This window comes from Myotis davidii, unplaced genomic scaffold, assembly GCF_000327345.1.
Source record: "Myotis davidii unplaced genomic scaffold, ASM32734v1 scaffold376, whole genome shotgun sequence".
In the NCBI taxonomy this organism is placed as follows: Eukaryota; Metazoa; Chordata; class Mammalia; order Chiroptera; family Vespertilionidae; genus Myotis; species Myotis davidii.
In genome coordinates, this window is record NW_006288121.1 from 2,189,524 (window position 1) to 2,207,084 (window position 17,561).

A 17,561-nucleotide genomic window follows, 5' to 3' on the forward strand; every position below is an offset into this window, starting at 1 on the left:
GGATAAAGAAGATTTGGTAGTTCTTAGCTAAACTAAGCACTAAATTTTTATTTCAGAGAGGCATGATGGAATAATGAAAAAAAACAATACCAGCTGATACAACTTTGAGTGTCCACTATGTTATTTTGGCAAAATCACTTTAATCTCCATGAGTCAGAGTTTGCAATTTGGGAAAATAAAAATATTTGCATCCTATCTTTCCTGTAAGATGATTATTATGCAGATTGACTAAATGTACAGACTTTTAAAACCATATGTCAATGCAGCCCAAATAAAGCACGGCTCTTGGTTCAGGACCAGCACACATTTGCATTCAGGAAAAAAAGTTCATCAATACACCAAGCATTCAAAGACAATCAGATCAATACATTTCTTGAAAAACTGCCAAAGGAGAATGCTTTCAAAGCAGACACTAATTACTTACGTTTCTCTTTGCCCATCTTAATATTTTCTCTTACTAATTCCTCTACATGACTTCTCTCCCAACCATCTGTCCTCTTCCACACCAAAGGCCTCTATGTTCCTACTTCAACTGGCTCACTTCTTTATTAAGTAGAGTCATTAGCATCTCTAGCTTCTTCTAATTTCCCAGTTTATTCTTCACAGCAAAGGGAGGCTTAGGAGCTGACCAGCAGGCTTCCCTTTAGAAGGAAATACCTCAAACGCAAATAACTTTAAATAATTTTTTATCCCCATAACACAAATGTAAGGGGCTGTCACATTAAAATATAAATATGTGGAACTTAATTTTAATTGTAAAAATTTGCAAATGAAGACTATATATTGCATAAAAGGAATAAAATTAATTTAAATTATGCTAATATGCAGATAATACATTTTCTCAGATGAGTATAATTTATTAAACTGTTGGCAAAAAAAAATTCTTCTTATTTCCTCATTCTGAAGAAGTATAAATTTGGTGATGCTCCTAGGACTTACTGCATATTTGAGAAAAAGTTTTGCTATAAGCTATGTTATGGTTCAAGACACATCCATTCCACGATAAGAAATGAATATTTAAATAAGATTAACTGAAAAATAGATCCTGTGGTTATGGTTTCTTGCTCCTGTAAAATGTTATTTTGCTTTGTATTTCTTCAGACATTTTTCAGATATTTTATTACTTTATGTGCTTTACTAATTTCAAAAGATTGCTCTTACTTTTTCTTTCTCATCCCTGCCCCCACTCTTGGCATCAGCATCTGTATGCCAGAATCATGGGAGGTCATCTAATTCAACTTTTTCATTTCACAGATAAGAAAATTGAGTCCAGGAGAGAAAAGTAATTTTCACATTGTCATAACTAGGTCCTGAACTTGAAACTCCTGTCAGGTTATTTTTTGTGCAAGTTCTCCTTGTCATTACTCCTTTGTCGGCATGTAAGGTCAACCAAGCATCTCAGAAGGCACAGTCCTTCTAAATCCTAACTTTATGTGCTGTATGACCGTCTACTCTGTCCTGTAGAACAGTGGACCAATCTTCCTCTATCATGTTGCTGTTTTAAGAATGGCGCCATTTTAATAACAATCTGTGGTTTCAAGTTCTAGCTATTACAGGATCTCTGTCTGGGTTTGCAGGTTCCTCCCCGCTCCCCACTCCTACCTGTTACTATCTAAGTTAACAATACTATTTCTTTTTGCCATTTAAATTTTTTCTGCCTTTGTTTCATTTCTTCCCCAATGTACCTGAAAATGAATGATATCCATAGCAGGTTTTCTTATCATTTATATCGTCACAATTTTTATTTGCTTTCTAAACTGTTTGAACTTTTTTTTTTGGCCTGAGAAGGTTTCTTGTTGTTGTTGTGTTTTGTTTTATTTTGTGGGTTTTTTTTGAGCAAATATTATGAGGCTGCAGCATTACCTATTACATATATACTTATACTACATTGTGTTTGTAAAGCACTTTACATTTTAAAGAGCACTTTCATCCATTCCTTTATTTCTTTATTCATTTAACCACTCAATCAACTTAAATATTATTGAAGATCTTGTGGCATATAGTAATAAATACAAATAGTGATAATTGTTTGTATTATGGTAAAATCCTCAAACACAATTTGGCAAGAAGGTCCGATCAATATTATTTCTTTATCCAATTCCAATTTTCGATCCTACTTAGATAAGGAACTATCAAGTATTTGCCTGAAGAATGTTTATGAAAAATGGGACATCGTTGCATGCACATCTGTGCTGTTTGCTCTATTTTAAATAATGTGTTAATTTCATTAATGAGAAGAAAAATATATATCCAAAGTTGTGCTGGACACAGGAGAACTTTCCAGGACACTTGAATTCTTTCTGACTAAGCATAATAGTTCACCTTCTTGCACCAATATCTGTTCCTTTTTTAAAAATTATCAACATCGTATTTTTTTAAGATATCCCAGAAACACCAGTGTATCAGAGAAGCATTTGCACTTTAGATGTGTGTGGCTCTTTGTCATTTATCAGACCATCTCAAGTGTCCTCAACTTCAGCACTGTTGACACTTTGGAGCTCATTAGTCTTTGTTGGGGAGTAGGGGTGGAAGTCCTTCTGAGCATTGTAGGTTGTTTTGTCAGTTTCCAGAGCTTCTATTGGCTATATGCCAGGAGCTCGCTCTCTCTCTCTCTCTCTCTCTCTCTCTCTCACACACACACACACACACAACAATGCAGTTGTGACAACTAATGTCCCCTGGAGGGATTGGGAAATCTACTGAATTAGCTAGTGAGCAAAATATATCAGGATAAAAAAAGGAAATTTTCTGTCTCCCTTATCACTTAATGTTTATCATAACTAGGTTTCCACTCACAATGAGACTTGGAATCATAATCTCTTTGCATTAGACGGGACTGGAAAAAGTCACTATTTCAGCCACAACCCAACATCATATCTTTATCTATTCCTCCATCTCTTGACTTTACAAATGTTTTGGGAGATTAGTTATCTCTGGAGACTTGGTAGCTAGAGATTAGGCCGTTTGGCAGTTATGTTTGCTGCTATAACAGCTACTGTGGTAACATTTGCTTCAGTTTGTGGACTTGCTGTAGTATCTCAGAAACTGTAGCATCTCAGAGACTTTGCTTTGAGGAGTTTTCTTTTGGTCACTTCACACATCTACAAATCTTGTTCCTTTATCTTTAGCTTCCAAACATGCAGAGAAGTTGAAGTTCGGCGTTTCTAATTTTAAGTATATCTGGATGAGCTTTCTATTTCTGATGCTGATTTTTTTTTTTTTTGGAGGGGGGCCCTCTATGGGGGCAAAAACAAAAACAAAACATTTGACTGTCCCAAGTAACTGAAAATTGGGAGTTTCAAGTCAGGCCAAAGTTTTTACTAATTTGATGTGCCTTATGTCAGTTTTCCTGTAGGGTCAATCATTTCCTATGTATAAATCTGAATCCCATCCTTTTGTACTTGTGTCTCTTCTGCACCAATTAAAATACCTGGAGAAGTTATACAAAGTCAGCCTCTTGATATCCCCACAAATAACAACAAACGCCCAACTGGAATATCATGTCTCCCTTTATTCCTTTGCTAAAAGACCAACCAGACTTTGAAAGCATTCATAATTATTGACTACAAGTTGCTAGTATGGACACACAATTGAAAGCCTTCTTTGCAAAGTAAGTCTAAGGGTATAGAATACTGACAAGTGAGCTCTCATAAGACAATCACGGAAATCAGAAAACCATAACCGAGGAGAGCCTCAAGTGTATATACAATTTTCTACTCTACTACTGTTCTATCAGATAATATGGTGTTACTTAGCATTTTGGTTAAGTGGATATTCGATTTCAAATTAAAATGTAATACCATTGCCTCGTTATTGCCTCACATAACTTTTAAACTATTTAGTGCCCACTGTTCTCACAATGATTATTGCCAAGAAGTAAGGTGGTAATTGTGAGAGTAAAGTTACCTAATTTTTTGAATCAAGTCTCCCTAGAAGTTTGTGAATTACATCATCATTGGCTTCTCAATGTTAATTCTTGTTAATTTCCAGATCACTGTCTACACTGAAAGATTTATGTTCCTTTAAATCCAGAACAAAAGGCTGGAAAAAATAATGCAAACCATATGCTAGTACTCATCTTTTTCTAATTTCTAAGATTTATTAGCATTTGAGAATTACTAAAAGAAATTCTCTCCTAAGGAAATACAGTAAAAAATTTTGACGTGCCATGTTGATTTTTAAACATAGTCTCTCAGTCCCCAAGCATTATAAAACTATGTATTTATATCTCTTATTCATCGCCCAGCTAAAAACCTGTTGTGCCTATGGAATAGACACATAGCATGAAACTAATTTAGAAGTTTGCTATGTGGGGAGAGATAAAAACATAGGAGTGGGTCGATGGGGCGTAATTCAGAGAAAAAATAATATCAAAATATGCTACCAAGCAGAGTTTTCAACTTCTTCAGAGCAACGTGCAAATAAATATTCAATTAGGTTCTGCTCAAATTTAGGTCATTCAGATACTGGAGCACAGATCCTGCAAGTTATGCTAGAAACACATGGCATGCAGAAAGCAAAGGATGCCCCTAGCTCCTCTAAAACTCAGCCATCACCTGTCTGTACTTCTATGGCACTCATTATAAATCGCTGAGGCCTTTGCTATAGGGAATTGGGTTACTTACGGTCAGGGAATAACCAGAAAAAGACTTGTATTTATCTTCCTGTGACTTACAAGGAATGTTCTTTGATTCCCTTATCCCAGGGACCACGAGGGAGCCAACCATACACAGGCAATAAGATACAATGAAAACAGAAGTAACTTTTCTGAGGAAAAGATAAGAAAGGGAACTTTCAACTATGACCCCTAGCTGGATCTCTATGAAGTTTGACCATCACAGGACCCAGACTCGAGGAATATTGTCTAGACACTGTAGTTGAGTCTAAGTCATCATTTTCAAGGTGTTTGAACAAAAATACACTCAGTTTGTCATATTAGTAGCAGGGCAATAAATTCTCAAATTAAGTGTCCTCCACCAGGCAACTCTGAAAATACCATTATGTGAAATCAGAGCTTCTCTCGCTAAGAAATGTTAAAATAATTTTAGGGCAATGAATTAAGTTTCTTTAGACACAGACATTTTGTATATATTATTACTAAATTCTGGGGCTCTGTCTGACAGGGTTCAGTTTTTTCAGAGGTTGGTCAAAACAAATCTTTCATTTGCCTCATTTGAGGTATTTGGACAGTGCCTGGGAAGTACATTATTTTCAGGGGGGGGAAAAGACAGCCTTTTTTGCATGCCAGCAGGGATCATGGGAACTCCCAATGCCAGGAATTTACTACTGTTTCTGGTAATTCTGCTTGTAGTAATTTGAAATGTTGAAGTGTGAAAGGAAAAGTTGGACACCCAGGGGGCTGTCTGTGTTTTATGCCAGTTGCACCAGCACACAGAATATTTGTAAATGCCTTTCGAAGTGGGTATAATTATCCCCTTTGTCAGGATCACAAAGCCCACTGTGGTGCTGCTGAGAGAGAACACTGCGGGGGAAATCTGACCTTCTAAACTCAGTCAGCCTCAAACAAGAGGAGAGACTGTGTGGGTGAGCACAGCACATTGCAAGCTAGTTTCTCACTGTTTTCCATCAAATCAAGGACATGCTTTTCAGGTGAAGGTTAATTTTGCAGAGGTTTTCCAAAACTTAATTTAATACAGTGCTTGGAAAACTGAGCATTTTGAAGTTACTCCAGTCCTCTGGGCATCATTTCTGTTTCCTTTTCTATGTTAATAAGACATTCCAAGGCTGAATTCTTCATGAAAAAATAACGTACGCATATGACTTCATGCTTGATGTACCTGAACCTGCAAATGTAAAAATGATTGTATCTAAATTTGCACTAATGGTGTCTGATAGCAGAAGAGGTGTGATCTCTACTGAAATCCACTGTTTAAATTCCGTAATTCAGATGCTACATACTTCTGCAAGCTTCTTGATTATTTTCACTGTAAGAAAAATTATCTAAGTTTGAATGTATTTCCTTATAGTTCATTGATTTGCTATCTAAAGATCCCTATGATTGCAATAACTCATTAAGTGTTCTTTACACAGCTTCTTATGTCAAGTTTTTCTATAGTTCTTCTGGTCCTACTGACACTACATGGGAAATCTTTTTCTTTCCCTGGTAATAATTTTGTAAGAAAGCCAGTGTATCGACCACCATCGTGACAGAATTCGTCTTTAAAGGTCTGGAAGCAGGTGGTGACCAATTGTTGCCTGTGTTTTCTCTGTTGAATGCTATCTTCAGAATTAAATCATGTTTTGTTCTTTTTTTTTTCACTTTCAGTTGAAGTCAACAAATTTGGGATTTTAGAAAGGGGAGAAGGGAACAATTTGTGTAATACTGCTGTCATATTTAACTACATATTAAAAATAATAAATGATCATTTTGTTTTAATTTCTTAAATATGTTTACCCTTGTCTTTTAACATATTTTTGTTTCATTTCCACCTTTGGTTTTAGAAACATTTTACCTGTTGCAGAAGACAATCAGTGAAGTGTCCAGAGCTACAGGATAAGGACACACAGGAAATCCTTTTTGTTCTGAGCCTGTCCTAGTGAGGGTGCCACTACCAACTAGAATGAGCTGTAGGAAATGAAGGACCTAGAATGGCATCGATGAAAATGTGTGGAGACTTGATCCCTGTCCACAACCCACAGAGCTCAAATGCTGAGTTCTTCTGGATCAGGGAGTTGAGTTTTTAGCTGGCAGTTTAAATCCTAATACTGGAATAAGTCAGGGTGTTTCAGTTCAGCTTTTGTCTCTGTCACTCGTCTTGGTTTATGAGCTCCAATGAGTTTTCAAATGAATTATTGAAGTTGCTCAATTATTCCATCCCCTTTCCCCAAACTGGAAATGATTGTATGTATTTCTCAGGGGCTGTTGGATGTGTGCCTCAGCTAATTTACGTAGAATGTCTGGAGTGAGATGTTATGAATTCCAAATATTGTTTCCCTGTTTCCTCATCCATTACTATTGAACTATCTTTTTAACAACACCAAGTGCGTACAGTCCTGAACCCAGAGCCAGGAAGTAGGTGCCAAAATCTGGGGAGAATTCCAGTCAAATATTGAGCAATTGCTCTGTGCAACTCAACTCTGATTTTTTAAACCTTACGTCTGTGTGGATCTTTTGGACTATAGTCATTATTCTTTGATATCATGGAGTAAATTCAGAACTGCAATTGTAAATGGTGTGAATTGTCTTTATGATGCCAAAAGTGAAAAATTACTGATGCAAGTCATGCAACTTTCCCTAGCCATAGAAAAAGAGTAATGCCAGAGCTTTTAAAAACCATTAGCATGTACCATTTCATTAAATAATGCAGGGCAAATAAAAGTGCTAATGGCAGTCATACAACTTTTAAATTAGCTCTAGGTGTATCTCCAATGAATCTGGAGACCACGTCTTCTCCTCACTGGTCCTTTATTTCAGAATCAGAACCCTCTGAAAGGTACTTGGGAGTGTTTTCTCCTTGTTTTAGCAAGCGTTTATTACATGTCTAGCCTGTGCTATGCAATCTGCTTGACTACAAAGTTAAAAAAAAAAAAAGGTCCCTGCTTTAAGTTAGCCTACAGTATGAGAGGGAGAGACAAACATTTAAACCAATATGCTAAATAATGTAGTATAAGTCCCAGAGTAGAAATATTTACACAGTACAATTAAGTCACAGAGAAGGGAAGAGTTTATTCAGTATGGAACAAGTCAGGAGAGTTCCCACAGAACAACTTGGTCTGACAAGTGAGAACAATTTGACATTTGAACTTGGTCTTGACAAGTGAGAACAATTTCACCAGGGACAGCACAGACATATTAGAACAGGGTAGTAGTGAGCAAATTGACTGGCTGTGAAAGGGGAGCAAGGAGCAGATAGCTGATGAGTAAGCTGAAACCAGAGGGTTAAAATCCTGATGACATTCATAGGACTTCAGAGTCTCTCCTCAAAGCAGTAGATACACTTGAAAGTTTCTAAGCAGAGGTGCCATATAATCCAAACTACTTTAGAAGGATCATCCAGGTGATGTTACAGGAATGGCGGTATGAGAGATCCCCTTGGTCTCTCTCCTTAAAATTTCAAAAATTTGAACAGCTATTACTCAGGATTCCCTGCCCAATGCATGAGCAAGGCTGAGAGACCTGCTCATTGAAATACCTAAAGGTGGGCAAATGGGAGCAAAAGGGGGAGGTTGGAAGGGAGAAGGGCTCAGATGAGCCATAGACATAGTCCTGCAGCCAGGAACACATAGTGGGGCTCAGCCCAGAGAGGGGAGGGAGCCAGTTGTGGCTGGTGCTCCCTTGAGTTGGAAGGAGCAAAGAGATTCAATGGGCATTCAGCATGAAAAAGAAAGTAGGATGAACTGCAGCTGAGCCCAGAGACCTGGGAAGGACACAGCATGGGTGTGTGGCTATGGTTGTCAGGTGGTTGTCATTCCAGGCAGAGAAAGCCAAAAGCCCTGCCACCCTGAAGCCTCCCAGAGCTCACCGTCCTTCACTCTCTGCGTGAGGTTGTGGAGCACATTACTGTATCTGCAAACCCCAGAACTGGTACTGCGGAATCTCTTCCTTTCCTGAGCAAAGAGGGCAGTCTGTGAGCAGTCCCAGGTCAGGCCACAGGGAAGACACTCCAGCAAGATCGCCATTACAGGGAGGGAAAAACAACAAAGAAGCAAGTTGGTTCCTCCAGCCTATTCCTCCCCCATGCATTGCAGCTGCATTGACAGTGTGTGGCTACAAGGGCAGCACTGGGATTTCACAAAGCTAAACAAAAATGTGATTCAGTGCCACCTACTGGAAAATAAGAGATCTCTTTGTATTAGTCTGCTAGAGAAATGCAACTCATACATAGATGCCTGGACAGAGAAGGAATACATTGAATACCATGAATAGCTAACATAATGAGACAGCTCAGAAAGAAAATGAAAAATCTCCAGAAAATAAACTCAAGGACATGGGAATAGGTAATGTAAATGAGAGAGAATTCAAGATTGCAGTTCTACAAAATAGTTGACAAGATATGAGAAAATACAAACAGGCAATTTAATGCACACATAAAACAAATTAATGAACAAAATGAGTACTTTACCAAAGAGATTAAAACTTCAGAAAAGAACCAAACAGAAAAATGGGGATGAGGAACTCAATAAAAGAAATCAAGAATGAACTAACAGCATAGAAAAAGGAATGGACCAGGTGGAGAAAGGGAGATAGAAATCTAAAACTTATACAGAGGGAATAAAAGAGAGACTGGAGCATAAAAAAATTAAAGAACTCTACAAGAACTGTCTGACTCTATCAGAAAGAGCAATATAAGAATAACAGGCACACCAGAAGAAGAGAAAGAGAAGGAAATAGAGAGTTCATTTAAACAAATAGTGGCTGAAAACTTACAAAACCTTTGGAAAGATGTAGATCCTCAAATCCAAGAAGCAAACAGAACATCTAGTTTCCTCAATCCAAAGAGACCTTCTCCAAGGCACATTGTATTGAACCTGTCAAAAATTAAAGACAAATAATGAATTTTCAAGGTAGCCAGGGAAAAGAAGAAAGGAACCTATAAAAGGAAGCCAATTTGTTTATCATGGGACTTCTCAGCAGAAATTCTACAAGCCATAAAAGAGTAGAACCAAATATTTAAACTACTAAACAAGAGACATTTCCAGCAAAGAATACTATATCCAACAAAGTTATCCTTTAAATATGATGGAGAAATAAAGACTTTTTCAGGTATACAGAAGCTGAGGGAATTTATCACCAGAAACCTCCATTGCAGGAAATCCTCAAGGGGTTGTTCTTCCTGAAACAAAGAACAAAAGGTCACAAAACTATTCTTAAGATCACCATCAAATTTACAGCATAAACAGAGATAATTTGAGTCAACAAGAACATAAAAGTGGAGGAGGTGAAAGTCTGATTTGCAAAGGAAGATGGAGATTAGATGCATTCAAAAGAAAGAGGACTACTGTATATATAAATCTTTTTCATAAACCTAATGGTAACCACACACATAAAACCCAAACTAAGACATGTAGCTTAAGAAAATAGGAAACAGAGGAAAGAAATATGGAATCCCTCCAAGAAAAACAACAGACAGAAACACAAAGGGAAATAACCAATGGAGGCAGAGAGATACCAGAAAACAAAAGATAAAAATGACCATAGAAAATCTTCATACATCAATAATTACCCTAAATGTAAGTGGACAGAATTCACCAATAAAAAGGCACAGAATAGCAGGTTGGATTTTAAAAAAAGAACAACCATATACTGCCTTCAGAATACATAGCTAAGCTGCAAAAACAAAGTTAGACTCAAAGTAAGAGGCTGGAATGATTCTTCAAGCAAATAACATCCACAGATGTAAAGGTATAGCCATACTATATATGACAAAACAGATTTCAAGATAACAAAGGTAACAAGAGACAAAGTGAACATTTTATAATGATAAAGGGACACTACATCAACAAGGCCTAACACTTCTTAATATACATGCACCCAATCAGGGAGCCCTGAAATATATAAAGTAACTACTAATAGAACCAAAGGGAGGAACAGACAAAAACAGTCATAGTCGGGGATCTTAAAACTCCATTGATAGCACTTAAATAGATCATCAAAACAGAAAATCAATAAAGAAATATTGGCATGGAGGGGTAATAGGTGGAGGGTGGAGGGGGATCAATGGAGGGAAAAGGGGACATCTATAATACTTTCAACAACAAAAAATAAATTTTTAAAAAAGGAATATTGGCCTTAAAGGACACATTAAACCACATGGACATAATTGGCATTTACTGAGCCTTTCATCCCACAACATCTGATTATACATTCTTTTCCAGTGCACATGAAACATTCTCAAAGATATGTCGGGTCACAAAACTATCTTCAGCGATTTCAAGAAGAGTGAAATAATACCAAACATATTCTCTGACCACAATGCTTTATAATTAGAAATCAATAGCGAAAAAGGAAGTAAAGAAACCCACAGATATGTTGAGATTAAACTGCATACTACTAAAAATGACTGGGCCAAAGAAGAAATAAAAAGTGAGATCAAAAGATATAGAGAGACAAACAGGAATGACAATATGATATATGAAAACTTCTGGGATGCGCCAAAACCGGTTTGGCTTGGTGGATAGAGCGTCGGCCTGTGGACTGAGGGGTCCCAGGTTCGATTCCGGTCAAGGGCATGCACCTGGGTTTCGGGCACATCTCCAGTAGGGAGTTGGCAGGAGGCAGCTGATCGATGTTTCTCTCTCATCGATGTTTCTAACTCTCTATCTCTCTCCCTTCCTCTCTGTAAAAAATCAATAAAATATATTTTAAAAAAAAAACTTCTGGGATGCAACAAAAGCAGTAATAGGAGGGAAGTTTATATCATTACAAACCAATCTCAACAAACAAGATAAAACCCAAGTAAACAACCTAATATCACATCTTAAAGAATGAGAAAAAGAAGAACAAAAGCAACCCAAAGTAAGCAGAAGAGAGGAAATAATGAAAATTAGAGCGCAATTTAATGAATTAGAGAACAAAAAGACTATATAAAAAATTAGTAAAACAAAGAGCTGATTCTTTAAAAAATTTAACAAAATTGATAAAACCCTGGCTAGACTCACTAAAGAAAAAGAGAAAAGACCCATATAAACAAAATCATAGATGAGAGAGGAGAAGTCATCACAGGATATACAAAGGACTATACCAGAGGTGGGCAACCTTTTTGTGAGTGCATGCCAAAAACAGCAAAATCTCTGACTCAAAATTCTTCTGCATGCCAACCCTAATTTTTTGAGCGATGAAAACACAGTATGTGATGATGAAAAACACATTTAATTTTTAATGTATACATGTACACTGATAGTCCGACAGAAAACTTTATGACTCCGTTTGATATTATCAGTGGGACTTTTGCTGCTGCATCACTGATGACAGAGATTTTACATCAGGTTTATTTTTCGTGACCTTCAGAGATAGGCATGAGCTACTACTTTCATCCGTCAGGCTACTCCTATTACAAGACTTAACAAAATTCATCACTGAGAACAAAGATTCACAAGCGTATGTGGATGAAAACATGGAGAGTAACGCTGTTTCAAAGTTTTTTAAACAGAAAAAATTTTCTGGAATCTCATTCCAAGTCCTCAATAGTTAGTTTTTTGTTTGTTTGTTTTAAAATATATTTTATTGATTTTTTACAGAGAGGAAGGGAGAGAGATAGAGAGTTAGAAATATCGATGGGAGAGAACCATCGATCAGCCGCTAAGATGGACCTACACTGAATTTATCTGAAAAATAAAAAAGTCGATATTAAGAAAAAAAAATTGTAAATGGAAGATTATAAGAGAGGTTTTACGTGCCAGCAAAAGTTACTGGTGTGCCATGTTTGGCACGGGTGCCACAGGGTTGCCCACCTCTGGACTATACTATAATACTATGAAAGACTATATGCCACCAAATTTAATAACCTTGAGGAAATGGATAAGTTCCTAGAAATATATAATCTTCCTAGACTGAATCATGATAAATTGGAAGCAGACCAATTAACACTGATGAAATTGAAACAACCATCAAAAACCTCTAAAAAAATAGAAGTCCAGGACCAGATGTCTACACTAGTGAATTCTACCAAACATTCAAAGATGATTTGCTGCCTATTTTTCTCAAACTCTCCAAAATATTGAAGAAAAGGCAATACTTCCTAACATATTTTATGAGGCCAACATAGTCCTGATACCAAAAAGTGGCAAAGATAACACTAAAAAGGAAAACTACAGACTGGTATCTCTAATGAATACAGATGCAAAAATCTCAAATAAAATACTAGCAAATCAAATACGATACATTAAAAAAATAATAATAAATGACTGCACTATATGAAGTAACTCAGTCAAAAATACAAATGCTGTTCAGCCAGTGTTGCTCAGTGGTTGAGCATCCATCCATGAACCAGGAGGTCAGAGATAGTAATTCCTAGTCAGGGAACATGCCCAGATTGTAGGCTCAATCCCCGGGAGTGTGCAGGAAGCAACCAATCAATGATTTTCTCTCATCATTGATGTTTCTATCTCTCTCTCCCCCTCCCTTCTACTCTGAAATCAATAAAAATATATTTTAAAAAATATCACAATCAAGAGGGGTTCATTCCAGGGCACAAGGATGATACAACATATGCAAATTAACCAATGCAGTACACCATATTAACAAAACAAAGAATAAAAATCTATACGATCTTATCAATAGATGAAGAAAGAGCATTTTAAGATATAACATATATTCAGAAATAAAACACTCAATGGAATGTGTATAGAAGGAAAGTACATCAACATAATAAAAGCCATGCAAGACAAACTTCAGCCAATATCATACACCATGGTGAAAACCTGAAAGCTTGTCCTCTAAAATCCGGAGCAAGACCAGATGCCTACTCCCATCGACATGGTTCTGGAAGTCCTGGCCAGAGCAATCAGGCAACAGAAAGAAATAAAAGACATCCAAATTGGGAAGAAAGAGTAAAAGTGTAACACTTTGCAAATGACATAACTTTGTATATAGAAACCCTAAAGACTCCACCAAAAAACTATTAGAAAGAAGAAATAAATAGAGTAAAGTTGCAGATGCAAAATCAATGTGCAAAAATTCACTGCTTTCCTATATATACTAACAATGAAACCAGAAATAGAGAGGAAAAAAAATCCCTTTGCAATTGCAACCAAAAGAATAAAATATCTAGTAATAAACTTAACAAAGGATATAAAGAACCTAGTAATAAACTTAACAAAGGATATATTAAAAACTACAAAACATTATTAAAAGAGATTGAAAAGGAAATGAAATGAAAAGATATTCTGAGTTCATGGTTTGGAAGAATCAACATAGTTAAAATGCCCATATTACCCAAGGCAATATACAGATTTAATACAATCCCCCTCAAAATACAAATGTCATTATTTTAAGAAATAGAACAAAAAATATCAGATTTGTATGGAACCAGAGAAGACCCTGAATGGCCAAAACAATCCTGAGAAAAAGAATGAAGCCAGAGCTATCACATTACCTAACTCCAAATTATCTACAGTGCTATGATAATCAAAACACCATGGCATTGGCAGAAAAACAAATGGAAGAACATACCATGTTCATGGAAGAAAACTCAAGCCCATCAACATGTGAGTAATGCCCACTCCCTTTTAGCAAATTATACATTTATTTTCCCCCAAAGTAACAGCACAGCACAATTTAACAAATTTCCATGTGAAATCAGATAGACCTGCCAAGGTGTACCCATCTATACAAGAACTCTCTTTTGCATTGTCTAAAAATCACTGGGCAACCCAGACAATCAAGACTGCCTGAAGAAGAGGTTAACTTTCCTCCTCAAAGAGAACGAAACAGGATAATGACACATATCATTTCTCTTCTCGTCAATATAAATTTATTGAGTTATTTTAGGTTTGTATTTAATTACTGTCCCCGAAGTAATGGAATCAAATTTATTTTTTATTTACTTATATATTATTCATTTATTCATTTATTTATTTATCCATTTATTTTATCATGTAGGCCCTTGCGGGCATCTCTTTCTTTTTTTAAAAGTTTTTATTTATCTCTATTGTTGAAAGTATTACAGATGTTCCCCTTTCTTTCCCCACTGACCTCCTTCATTTCGACACCGCCCCCAGGCCTTCACCACACTATTGTGTCCATGGGTTATGCACATATGTATATAAATTCTATTTTGTTGTTGTCTGTTGTTTTGTATAAGGTTAATATTTTACCTGCTGACTTGTCCTCAGAATTAATGGTTAGTAAGGGCTTTGTGGTTATTACAAAGCTCAGCAAACCTGAGTTAAAGAAAGGAATTGGAAAATCAAGTGCTTTCACTTCCAGAGACAGATGAAGCCTGCACCAAGCCTACAGTCAAATGTTATTAAAGAGCAGATCCAGATTTCAGATCCAATGTGGAGACAAGGATCTGAACAATTAGAGATAAAGCCTCGGAGATGTGAGCAGGCCACAGTGAGAAGATTTCACTGCAAACTGCCTTTGGATAACTTGAGAATAGAATGAAATTTTCCAGAGCTCTCCAAGGAAGAAGTTACACATGACGTAGTCAACAGGGAAGCTATTAAGATGTCAATCGTGAAGCCAATTGGTTCCCATAAGCCTGACTCTGCTTTTAAATATCATGACCATGAGTTTAAGTGCATTCTCATTATGAGGGCGTGCTCTGGAGATGTAAGGAGCTTGTAGGAACAGAACCAAACATTTGCCTCCTGCATGCCTCCCATTTATAGGCAGCCAGATTTCATGCCTGCATCCCACTACCATGGGCTGAAGCATCAACAGAGGCAGGGTAGACGAGAGCGCAAAAGTAGAGAAAAGACAGGATTGCCAACAGGAAACTACTTTCTTAGCGGATGCTGATTTCCCTGATGCAGCCAGTGGCCACTTTAAGAAACATCTCCTACATATGTGCCTCTTCAACGCTAAATGTAGGGCATTTATAGTTTTTGAACATTTCAAAAGTGTGTCCAAAAGAGAAAACCAATGAAAGTCCCTTAGAGTCTGCAACTCTAGGCCATGTAGGAGCCTCAACCTCCACCTCGTGACTGGCTTATTATTTTCTGATTCCCATCACTTTGAAGATACACAGAATGTACTTGGCTGCCCAGAGTAAATACACTTCATTCAGGACAGCATCTCATGATAAATGGTAATTGACCCTTTTTAAATGTGCATTCCTCTTACCAACTGCAACAAACTTTACTTGGAATGTTTGAACTTCTACCAGATATTCTCTTGACAATTTTATTTTCAGTGAACTTTACAAACATTTGTGTGTCGGGGGGAGAGTGCAGAATAACACCGGCCTATTTTTCTCCCCAGATTTATCTGTACAATTGCAATTTAGATTTCATTCCGAAAGGATTTATTGTGGCGTGAGCTTAATAGAATGTGAAGGAAATTTCTCCAACTACACTTTGGCTGTTAGCCTAGAGGATGAGATGCATAAATTATTCTAAATGCCATAGGACCTTGCATTTTATTTCCTTCTAGAGTGTTTGAAATCTGTGTCAGAATGCCTTGAAGTGAGAGGCTGAACAAGCAAGAGAACATCAGAAGGAACAGAATTAGTGACTTGCAAAAAAAATGAAACATCCTTTTTGTAAAACACTGTCATTTGGAATTTAATTAGATGCCATTCTTTTGAGGAAATGGCTGTTATTTGAGTAAGACCAGAGATCTCAGCGGGGTAAGCAGTAGTCCAGCAAATAAGAAAGGTGTGCTGCTGTTAGAGAGAAAAGTGAGAAGGAGGGCTTCAATATCACAGGGGGCTCCCCAGGCGCACAGAACACAATAAAGTGGCAGCTGGGGTGTCCATGGAGGGAGGGCAATCATGTGGCTTTTCTATTGTTCTACGCTGTGCCCTGATAAGATTTATTGAGGCTCTGGGGTGGGAGTCCCTTTCCCTCACACAGATTGCTGCAGTCAGTTTGATTTCTTTGACATAAAATCAAAACCAAGAGCTGACCCGGCTGGCAGTCAGGGCTCAGAGAAAGGCAGGGGAACATTCCGTTCCCCCTAAACAGGACAGAAGGTCCAGTGGTGATTGCTTTTGCCCTTCTGATAAATGTCCCACCAGGATCCCCTTATCATCAAGAGCTTCCTCAGGGGCATCTGCTCTCAAGTTTACACATGTCAGTTCCTGAGATAAGTTTTCTCTCTCTGCCAATAACACGAAATATTAGGCCATCTGACACTACCCATGTAGCAAGGAGATGAACTCTGTCGCAACTGACCTCTCAAAGCCTGGGTTTTTTAATTGATAAAATGAGGATTGAAATAGTAGACTTTTTAGGGTTATTGTGGCATATAAATGAACTAAAATATGTGTTGCGTTATGCCAGAACACTCAATAAAAGTTAGTTATGCCATCATTATTGTTCATGAAAGATACATTGATTTCGGTAGCAAAATATTCTGTCTTGGTCTTTAAGATAAATGTAAAACAAAAAAGCAGAAGGGAGAAATGCACTGAAAGAGCAGATTGAGACATAAGTAGTTCAAACTAGAATTTCACAAGAGGAAAACTACTTTTCTTACCATCGTCTATCTTACTCATTCTCCCTGCAAGTCCATTTCTCCCCACTATCTTTGTCAGCCTATACTTTATCCATTCTGAGAGATTTATCAGAATGAAAAGGAGGTTTAAACCTTAGCAATAAATAATAAAAAAAATTAGCTCTGGCCGGGTGGCTCAGTTGGTTGGAATGTGTTATCCTTATACCGAAAGGTTGTATACAGGTGGGGTCTTATATCTGGGTTTTGGGTTTGATCCCTGGTCAGTGTGTTATGGAAGACAGCCTATTGAAGTTTCCTCTTATATCGATGCTTCTCTCTCTGTTTCCCCTCCTTTCTTTCTAAAATCAATAAAAACATATCCTCAAGTGAGTATTAAATAATAAATAAATACCAAAACACAACAAGAAATCTGTATTAAGACCTCGAATAGCTGCAGCAATCCTGAGAAAGAAGAACAAAGTAGGTGGGATCTCAATAC